This window comes from Euprymna scolopes, chromosome 40 (assembly GCF_053919585.1).
Source record: "Euprymna scolopes isolate OS-2025 chromosome 40, ASM5391958v1, whole genome shotgun sequence".
NCBI classification, from domain to species: domain Eukaryota; kingdom Metazoa; phylum Mollusca; class Cephalopoda; order Sepiida; family Sepiolidae; genus Euprymna; species Euprymna scolopes.
In genome coordinates, this window is record NC_136521.1 from 11,672,316 (window position 1) to 11,682,826 (window position 10,511).

At 38.4% G+C, this 10,511-nt stretch overlaps 1 pseudogene; it reads left to right on the forward strand.

The window, feature by feature from the left end:
- The first annotated feature begins 9,640 nt into the window (after window positions 1–9,640).
- On the forward strand, window positions 9,641–9,818 carry LOC145265857 (U2 spliceosomal RNA; annotated as a pseudogene).
- The last annotated feature ends 693 nt before the right edge of the window (window positions 9,819–10,511 follow it).

The window sequence follows — 10,511 nt, forward strand, 5'->3', positions numbered from 1 at the left end:
TTTGTATTTTTCAAATACACTGATAAACACTGTTCTTCGAGCCGACTAAACGTTATAGTAAATAAAACGGGTTTGTATTACTAAACACAGAAACGAAAAAGTTGTTGAAAAATAAATATAACAAATAAATGTTATCAAAGGCAAGATAAGTTACTTTTCTACCTAACTGGATAAGATTTTAGTGTTTTTATTTAGCGTAAAATGTTTAATTGGTTTGAAAAAATGTAGTGTTTATCTGTATATTTGAAAAATACAAATGGCGGCAGACTGTTGAACACATTAACTTTGGGAAAATGAGTTAAAACTAAAAAAACTATACAAAATACTGTCAGGAACTCAAACAATTTATGTTACTGTGACATAGGCAGACATGTATTCAGTGTTTTTTAACAGTATTTTGTATAGTTTTTTTAGTTTTAACTCATTTTCCCAAACCTAATGTGTTAACACAGTCTGCCGCCATTTGTAATTTTCAAATATAACAGTAAATGCTGTGTTTTTTGAGCCGAATAAAAATTTTGCATTAAAAAACAAAAAAAATTATCCATTTCGGTAATAAAGTAACATATCTTGCCTTTGATAATATTTTTTAATAAGGTCACGTGAATCGATTAATGGATACTAATGTGCTTACTGATCCGCGCTATTTTTTTAAATCGTATTTCCAAGCTTAATTAAAGTTTTATGTTTTTTTGGTAATTTTTTTAGATTAGGTCCACCTCCACAATTTTCTTTTAAATGACGACTTGGAAAGGTTTCCGACTATGCTGAATACAGAAATCGCATTAAAATTTTGCAGAAATAAGTAGTTATCGAGATATAGATAGTTGTTTTATGCATTGTATTCTTTGGCGGCCATCTTTGTTACGCGCGAAGATTTTTACGTGGCAAGGAAAAGTCCAGGACGACTGGAAACAATGCTGAGATAAGCGGAGAGCACATACATATGTTCCGTCTGCCTGCTTCCCTCCTGACTACAGCTTGGATGTCTTCAAGTCCAATGTAAACAAATTCCTGATGAACCGCCCCTTTAAGTAGACACTCTAAAATCTCCACACTAAAATATTGTACTTACAATAACCCTTATCCATGAGTGGCTTCCGGGCCTTGATAAGTGGTGACCACCTTGTAAAAAAAAAAACATACAGCACTTAGAAGTATCAAATTATCACTCATTTAGTTACTGACCAGGTTCAACATTGCTTAACTTCAATGGTCCGGACAGTTTCCCCATCCTCAGAGAAGTGAAGGAAATAGTGAGGTTCCTGAAGAAAGAAAATCAGCAAGCATTGATAACATCCCGAGAGAACTAGTGCATGCAGGGGGTGGAGCCATGTTTGTTGCGCTACATGCAATCTGCCAGAAGATCTGGGAGACAGAAGAATGGCCAACACACTGGACCCAGCCTTTAATGATACCCTAACTAAGAAAGACAACTGAAAACAGTGCAACAACTACTGCACCATCAACCTGATATGCCATCCCAGCGAAGTGATGTTCAGCATCATATTGAATAAGTAAAGACCCCAGCATCATATTGAATAAGTAAAGACCCCAGCATCATATTGAATAAGTTAAGACCCCAGCATCATATTGAATAAGTTAAGACCCCAGCATCATATTGAATAAGTTAAGACCCCAGGAGGAAGCAATTATAGCTGAAGAGCAGGCAGGATTCAGGATTCAACATAACTGAGCAGATCTTCAACCTCACGATTCTATGTGAGAGATACTTCCAATACCAACGAGAACACTACCACATATTTGTAGACTTCAAGAAGGCATTCGACAGGGTGTGGTATGTGGCACTGTAAGCGACCATGAATTATTACACCAACATTAACCTCATCTGTGTCATACAGAACCTCTATGACAAGACCAGCAGTGCCGTTTATCTCAACGGGGACATTGGAGACTGATTCCAAAACACAGTTGGAGTAAGACAGAGATGTATACTCTTACCGACACTCTTTAACGTTTTCCTTGAAAGAATTATGACGGATGCACTTAAAGACACCCAAGGAACAGTCAGCATCGATGGCAGAACAATAAAAAATTTGCATTTTACTGATGATCTAGATGGATTCGCAGGTTCAAAACATGAACTAGAGAACCTAGTCAGCAATTAAACAGATCCTGCATGGCTTACGGCATAGAAATGAAAGCAAACAAAACAAAATTAATGACAAATAATGACAATGGAATCCAAATTGACATCATTACCAACAGATAAAAGCTTGAAACAGTAAAGAATTTCAAATACTTTTGAGCAATAGTTTCAGGATGAAGGATCAAAAGATGAAGTGTTAACCAGAATTGCAATGGTAGCTGCAACGTGGACTAAGTTGAACTTCATTTGGAAGGACAAGGCAATCAAACTCAACTCCAAAAATAAGACTCATGCGTTCATTTGTCCACTCAGTTTTCCTGTATGCTTGTGAAACCTGGATCCTTACAGTAGAATTAGAGATGAGGATTCTAAGCCTCAGAAATAAGATGCGTCAGAAGACTGCTTGGCATCTCTTACAAAGACCACATAACCAATTAGGAAGTCAAAAACAGAATAAGGCAAACCTTATAAAGATCTTCTCATCACAATCAGGAGGCGCAAACTAAAATGGTTCGGGCCACGTAACAAGAGGAGAGAGGCTTGCCAAGACAGTGCTCCAGGGAATAATCAGAGGAGGAAGAAAGAGAGGAAAACAGAAGAGGAGATGGAAAGACAACATGACAGAATGGACAGGATTGAAGTTCAGCGAGGATGTCAAACGTGCGGAGAACAGGTAAGGATGTCAAACGTGCGGAGAACAGGTAAGGATGGAGAGGAGGGGTTGACTGGTCATCTGAGGCGTCCCAACGGCAACCGGTGAATATTGAATGGTGAACTTCAAAAAGAAAAGAAAAAGAATTTGGGCATGATTACTTTAATCCGAAAAATTCCGAAGAGAATTAAATTAATTTTATGATATTTACACCATCTTTGATTTAAAAAAAATGAGAGAAAAATCCGAAGATTAAGGAAATCTTAATATTTCTTTTCAAGTCAAACAATAAATTCTTGTAAATTGTAATTTACAGTCTTTAATTGTGTTCTGTTACGATTCATTCAAATTCCGTGGATTAAGGAAACATTTTTTGCTGAGTATCCTGTCAAACAATAAATTCTTATATATATATATATATATATATAAGAATTTATTGTTATATATCTTCTATACTGCTATAATTTCTTTTTTGTATTGATATTCATACCAAAACCATCTTTTTATTTATTTAAAAGAAAATACAATTTTCTTATATATGGTTCGTGGAATTGCATTCATCTGCAACAGATCTAGCTAATTTGCATATTCTTTTAAACATTCATTTTAATCAATTCCATATTAGTTTTTTTTTTTTGCGGTTTTCTTATGGGATGATCATCTTTAGTTAACTATTACGTGTAATTATATTCATACAGACATTCTACATGATTTATACTTGCATAATATTTCCGTAAAAAGGTTATAGTAAACAAAACCTCTGTCTATATATATTTATGTATGTATATATATATATATATATATATATATATATATATATATATATATATATATATATATATATGTGTGTGTGTGTGTGTGTGTGTGTGTGTGTTTAAAAAGTTACCTATCAAACTCCTCTGTCAGTTTATTGGTCTACAGACATGAAACTTCATATATAAGATATTTGAACCCATGCAAAACTTTATATTTGGGTTTTAGCCAGGGAAAATCGGTGCGAAAATGTGAAAATTAAAGAAATGGAATTTGCCAAGTAAAGGTCGAACGGCGGCATTACTAATATGCATGCATAACGTAATAGCTACTAGTGCATGTTTTAATTTTTAGCCTTACAGCAAACATGTCTTCACAGCTCAGGCATTAACAAAGGAAAAAGTAAATCATAACATTTTGGTTTCGATTCTCAGTGGTGGCACACGAGACACTTTTTTTTTAAACCTTTTAAATCAGTGCTATATATTGTGTCCAATATAATATAATAATAGATACGAAATATGCATTAATTAAAATATTGTATTTAAGCGTATTTTATGACCGGGTAATGCCGGGCGGTCTGCTAGTATATGTATATATATATATATATATATATATATATATATATATATATATATATATATATATATATATACCTTACTATTTTTACGCTTTCTTACTCCAAACAATGCATATTGCCACTTGGAAACTACTACTTGCTATCATGTCTAACGAGGGGCTGTGGGGAGTTGAGCAACAAGATGTCTGTTCACATTAGATTAAAACTTTTGCAGGTTATTACATTCAGGGAAGCAGGAAACAGGAAGGAAATTACAAAGTTTAGCAGTCCGAGAGAAGAAACTATTAGAGTAGAAGGGTTTCTGGCATCTAGAGACCTCAACAGTGTAGGGGTATGATTTTGATGCTTTTCGGATTGTATTGATGAGTTTTTCACAGCACATCCCATTAATGTACTTGTAAAACAGGCACAGGGATGCAATATTTCGGCGATGGGGCAAACGTTGGAGCTTGGCCGATAGTACGAGACCTATTAGATTTGAGACATTTTTTTGACCTTGTCTAAGAGTGGGAGAATAGTCGTAGATGCACCAGACCAGATGTTACAACAATACTCCATGCACGAGCGAATTGTGGCTTTGTAAATAGTTAGGATACTCTCTAGTCAGAGAAATTTTCTAGCATGGTAAAGGGAACCTACTTTATTTGCAGCAGTCTTTGCAATGTCTTCAATGTTCAATGTTCAAATTCAAGTTTCCTGTGAATGGTAAGCCGAGGAGTTTGCACGATGGGCTCTCAGGTAGAGTGTTATTCGTTATGGCAATCGGTGGCTTAGAATTTTTTTTTTTTTTGTAATTGTTAAAGGAAAGAAGCGCAGTCTTAGTAGCATTGAACGTTACTATCCTTTTATGACCCAAGCCCGGGAATTCTTATCATCACTCTCTAAAATCAACAGAGATTAGATCATTCCTGTAATGACTCGGTCCCTGTTGATTGCGGTGTAGTGCTGTTCTTGTGCAATTCTAGGCGGCCCACCTTCCCGGGCCTTGAGAAAGGGTGTTAGTTTAATGCTAATTGCCTGAGGCGCCCTTACTAGGGAATGCCGTCGGGAAGGGGGGCACTGACTTCTCAATCCCACTTTCTGTCCTTGGTGTCACAGTTCTTGCAGTGGGACGGGACAGGACTAAATACCCCCATTTATGACCCCCACCTATTTCACTACAGGTTGTTTTCGAGAGTTTTTACCATACCTTTTATTTTAGATAAATGTTTAAAGATTTAATAAGTAGTAGTAGTAGTAGTAGTAGTAGTAGTAGTAGTAGTAGTAGTAACAGAAGCAGCAGCAGCAGCAGTCACGGTCTTCTCATCAATCTTCTGTTGAGAATTGTCGCCATTGTGTCTTTTTGATGATTCCGCTTTTAATATTTCAATTGTTCTAATTATTCGCCCCACCATCCTTTTCTCCCCTCCCTGTTCTTCCTCTATCGCACCCCACACCCAACCGGCCACGAGTTGTCATGGTTACGTCATTAAATCATTGTTGGCCGGTTTCTCCAGCATTTTGCCCACAAATGTACGACTTCTCTTTCAGACACCGACCAATCCTCCCACATCCCGGCCCTCGCCACCAAACTCGTGAAACTATTGCCGTTGCTAAGGAAGGTCGATCGGTCTCTTTACAAAATACGTTCAACGGGATGTCTTTGCGTCCAGTACTGAAAACCAGCACACGGAGTTCCAGATTAGACCCGGATTTCCCAACGGGATATGTACCGCTCATCAGGAGGACGTTACGAGACTTCAAGTTGGCGGTGGCCAAATTTATGTTATAGGGGGTTCCTGAGATCCTTTAGGGAGGGGGGGGGGCGGTAAAAGATTGAGAGCTTCTAGTAACATTATTAGATGTTTCTCAACTCGTTTTCTTTGGGATTCCCAGTTCATGTGGAAATTAATGGGAAACATTAATTCAAGAATCATGGTCCTGGATATGACCTTAAACTATATCCGATGGTGAGGCCCCAACTTGCGGACTTTGGGGAGTGTGGAGCCACCCTTTAGTTGCCATTGCTCCTAGGTCCACTCTGACCCGGAGTGGTAGTACCTGTTAGGGTCTCAACTATGGGTTAAATAGAAACCGACTTGAAAATAACAAATATATTTTATTAAAAATCTTTTCTTCAAAATCACTGGATTCGGCATTAAATAACCTGAAAAGGGTTGATATGCCGTAAAACAAAAAACAACCAACCAAATCAAGAATCATACTCTGTAATGTAATGTAATGTTAACAAAACTTTTTAAGTGTTTCCTGATTAATTTCTAAGTTACATTTCCAACAAGTCTGAAACTTTATGAATATTCAATTATTTATTTTCACTTTAATTATGTACGACCACTAATATTGACATTATTATGTAAGGATGCATGTAAGGAGGGGCGGTAGCATGTATTCGAGTGTTCTAGAGGGGCGTTTGCCGAAAAAGGTTGGGAAACCCTAGATAAGCCCCACCTGGTCTCTGTTGATTGCGGTGTAATGCTGTTCCTGTGTAGTTCTAGGAGGTCCACCCTCCCAGACTTTCCCTTCTGTCTTAGAGAAAGTTTATTGCTAATCACCTGAGGCGCCCTTACCGAAAAATGCCGACGGTGCTGCCCAGGCATTTTTTTTTTCTTTTTTTGCAGGTAAGAACGCCCCTCCTTTGGGGAGCAGACTTCTCAATCCCACTTTCTGACACTGGTGTCAAAGTTCTTGCAGTGCAAGAGAACTAAATACCTCCAACAGCATTACCAACCCTGGAACGCGGATGATGGGGTTGGGGGGGGGGGTCACACATTCTATTTAATAGTCCTAATTTCAATGCGGCCACCATAAAAAAATTCTACAAAAATATTTTGAAATGGTAGAATGGAAAAGAAACATAAACTTCTCCTCGTCCCTGCAGCCTTTTTTCGCACAGAAGGAATGTTGATATTGATAAATTCGCTGAGCGTTATATTGATAAAGCTCTTTTCATTGTGAGCCAATATATTTTTGTTCGTATTATTTTGATTAATATTTCACCTTTGGTAAATGTGGGAGTTGCGGCCTGCCAGTGGTTCAGTGGTTACCAGCACAAACTGACAACCTGGGTGTTCTAATGTTTTCCTTGAAAGAATTATGACAGATGAACTTGAAGACCACTAAGAAACAGTCGGCATCGATGGTAGAACAATCACAAACCTGCATTTTGTTGATGATATAGACGGACTCAGAACAAGAATTGTAGAACCTAGACAAGCAACTAAACAGATCCTGCATGGCTTACAGCATAGAAATCAAAGCAACCAAAACAAAATTAATGACAATAGAATGCAAATTGACATCATTGCCAGCAGATAAAAGCTTGGAACAATGAAGAATTTCAAATACTTTGGAACAATAGTTTCAGATGAAGGATCAAAAGATGAAGTGTTAACCAGAACTGCAATGGTAGCTGCAACGTGGACTAAGTTGAACTTCATTTGGAAGGACAAGGCAATCAAGCTCAACTCAAAAATAAGACCCATGCGTTCATTTGTCCACTCAGTTTTCCTGTATGCTAGTGAAATATGGACCCTTACAGCAGAATTAGAGATGGGGATTCTAAGCCTTCAGAAATGAGATGCGTCAGAAGACTGCTTGGCATCTCTTACAAAGACCACATAACCAACTAGGAAGTCAAAAACAGAATAAGGCAAACCTTATAAAGATCTTCTCATCACAATCAGGAGGCGCAAACTAAAATGGTTCGGGCCACGTAACAAGAGGAGAGAGGCTTGCCAAGACAGTGCTCCAGGGAATAATCAGAGGAGGAAGAAAGAGAGGAAAATAGAAGAGGAGATGGAAAGACAACATGACAGAATTGACAGGATTGAAGTTCAGCGAGGCTGTCAAACATGCGGAGAACAGGTAAGGATATCAAACATGGACCTTTACAGCAAAATGATAGAAGAAGATTTAGGCCTCAGAGAAATTTAGTGGAAGATGGCAGTGGTTCAGTGGTTACCGACACAAACTGACGATCTGACTGTTCCAAGTTCAAGCCCAGTTCGCTTCACAAAAATCACTTGTGATGTTGGCTACCTTTTCGTGAACCTTTCCTGAAAGTATCTGATGTCTTTCTAGTAGAAAAAGTCTTTCTGAGCAGAACAATTTCAGGGAAACCAATGCCAACAATACCATCTTTGGATTCATACTATATGATGAGGATTCCTTAAATAATTTTTGAATTGTGAATCAACTGAAAAAAAAAATGGACCAATTATTATGTGATTAAACTAGGTGTCATCTAGAAGCTTATTCACACCTGAGAGTCCTGTAACTGTACCAAGCCACTATTCGCCCATGCATGGAATATTGTTGTCACATCTGGGCTAGTGCATCAACTACCAGTCTCTCGTTCCTAAATAGGGTTAAAAAAAGAGTTGCTAACCCAATAGGTCGCACACTGTCAGCCAAACTCTAACCTCTGCCCCATCACTGAAATGTGCCCGTCTTACAAGTACTTTAATGGTAAGTGCTCGGATGAACACAAAACACTAGTACCCCCTCAACGTCGATACCTCCGACAAACCAGACAATCAACAAAATCCCACCCTACACTTTAGAGATCGCTAGATGCAATATAGCCTTCCACTCAAATAGCTTTTTCCCTTGAACTGCTTCTGCTTTCCTGACTACACTGACATGCAGAAGTTCAAATGTAATGTGAACAGACATTTTGCTGCCCAACTCCCCACATAGTATCCCTGAAATTTTGGTCACCAACAGTAGCGCTTTACGACTTAGTGGCACTGTGCTTTGCTTGGGGTAAAGAAACAGTAAACAAAAAAAAAAGCTGATTTTTTTCTCAAAATTGTCAATAATTTTGAGAAAGATAATTTTTAGTCGCGTGCAAGCGACTCTATAAGTCACTCCGTCGGTCCTGTCGGTCGGTTGGTCTGTCTGTCTGTCCATAATACTTTTGTGCTTGGCCTTTTTGGTTAAGATCAAAGATCTGTTGTTAATAGATGCTTTTCTTCTGGCAGATACTGCAAGCAAAGACCATATGTGGGGGCAACCCCACATATAAAACCTTGGTCAATGTAGGGGCAACCCTTCATACCAATTGTCACTATCCAGCTCCCCGGGGAGTTGGTCCCCATTTTCCTTTCACTCCTCATATTAAAAATCGGCCTTGTGCTTAATTTGCTCGGTGGGGGAGCAAATAAATACCAACCCTTCATACCAATTGTCACTATCCAGTTCTCCTTCTCCCCAGAGAGTCGGTCCCCGTTTCCCCTTCACTCCTCACATTAAAATTCGGCCTTGTGCTTAATTTGCTCGGTGGGGGAGCAAATAAATACCCTTTTCTTGGCCTTTTGGCCAAGATCAAAGTGTAGTATTTGTTCCGGCAGATACTGCAAGCAAAGACCATATGTGGGGGCAATCCCACATATAAGTTATCTATTAATGTAGGGGCAACCCTTCATACAAATTGTCACTATCCAACTCCCCCTACTCCCCGGGGAGTGGGTCCCCATTTCCCCTTCACTCCTCATATTAAAAATCGGCCTTGTATCTTATTTGCTCGGTGGGGAAGCAAATAAATACCCTTTTCTTGTCCTTTTGGCCAAGATCAAAGTGTAGTATCTATTCTTACTACATGCTGTACTTACGTTTGTAACTTTTCCTTAGCCACATGGCTAAGATCAAAGTGTAGTATATATTTTTAGCAGATGTTGCACTTACATTTGTAACTTTTCCTTGACAATGGAAGGAAACTCTTCCATGCTAAAGCATTTTTAGTTGCATGCAAGTCACTACATCGGTCGGTCTGTAACATATTTACATTTTATTTTTTTTTTAAGCAAGGATTATGGAGTAACATTTTTGTCCCCCGATTTATCAAAGAGGGACCTATGTTTTCAATGGGTCCGTCTGTCCGTTACTTCGGATGATTGACGGATAACCGTCCATTAGTTTTTCCTGAAATTTTTATTTATTTAAGTCATTTCAGTCCATTTTTCGGTCATTTTAGTTTATCTTTAAGAATTTCATGTAAATCCTACATTCACGCATGCATTCATTACACGAGAGCATGCGACTAATGGCTATCGGCCTTGTTATTCCCCTAAATCGGTTATAAAAAGAAAAATATTGCTTTCATTATCAATAGTAAGATTGTGACATTTAAAAAAAATCTAATTGCATCACTGTTATTGGAAAAGTTCCGTGGAGGTAACATAAAGTTTGCAAAACACTGCTTCACCACATCGTCATGTTCACGGTACATGCTCGACTGAGCTCCATCCCTATTTAAAACATTCACATTCAAACTCGCCAAATACAACCACAACAAAGAACTTTTCTGCCCCTCTCGCCCTCTGTTTCTCTGCCTCTGTCTCTGCCTGTCTTTCTCTGCACACACACACACACACACACACACACACACACACACACACACACACACACAACTAATG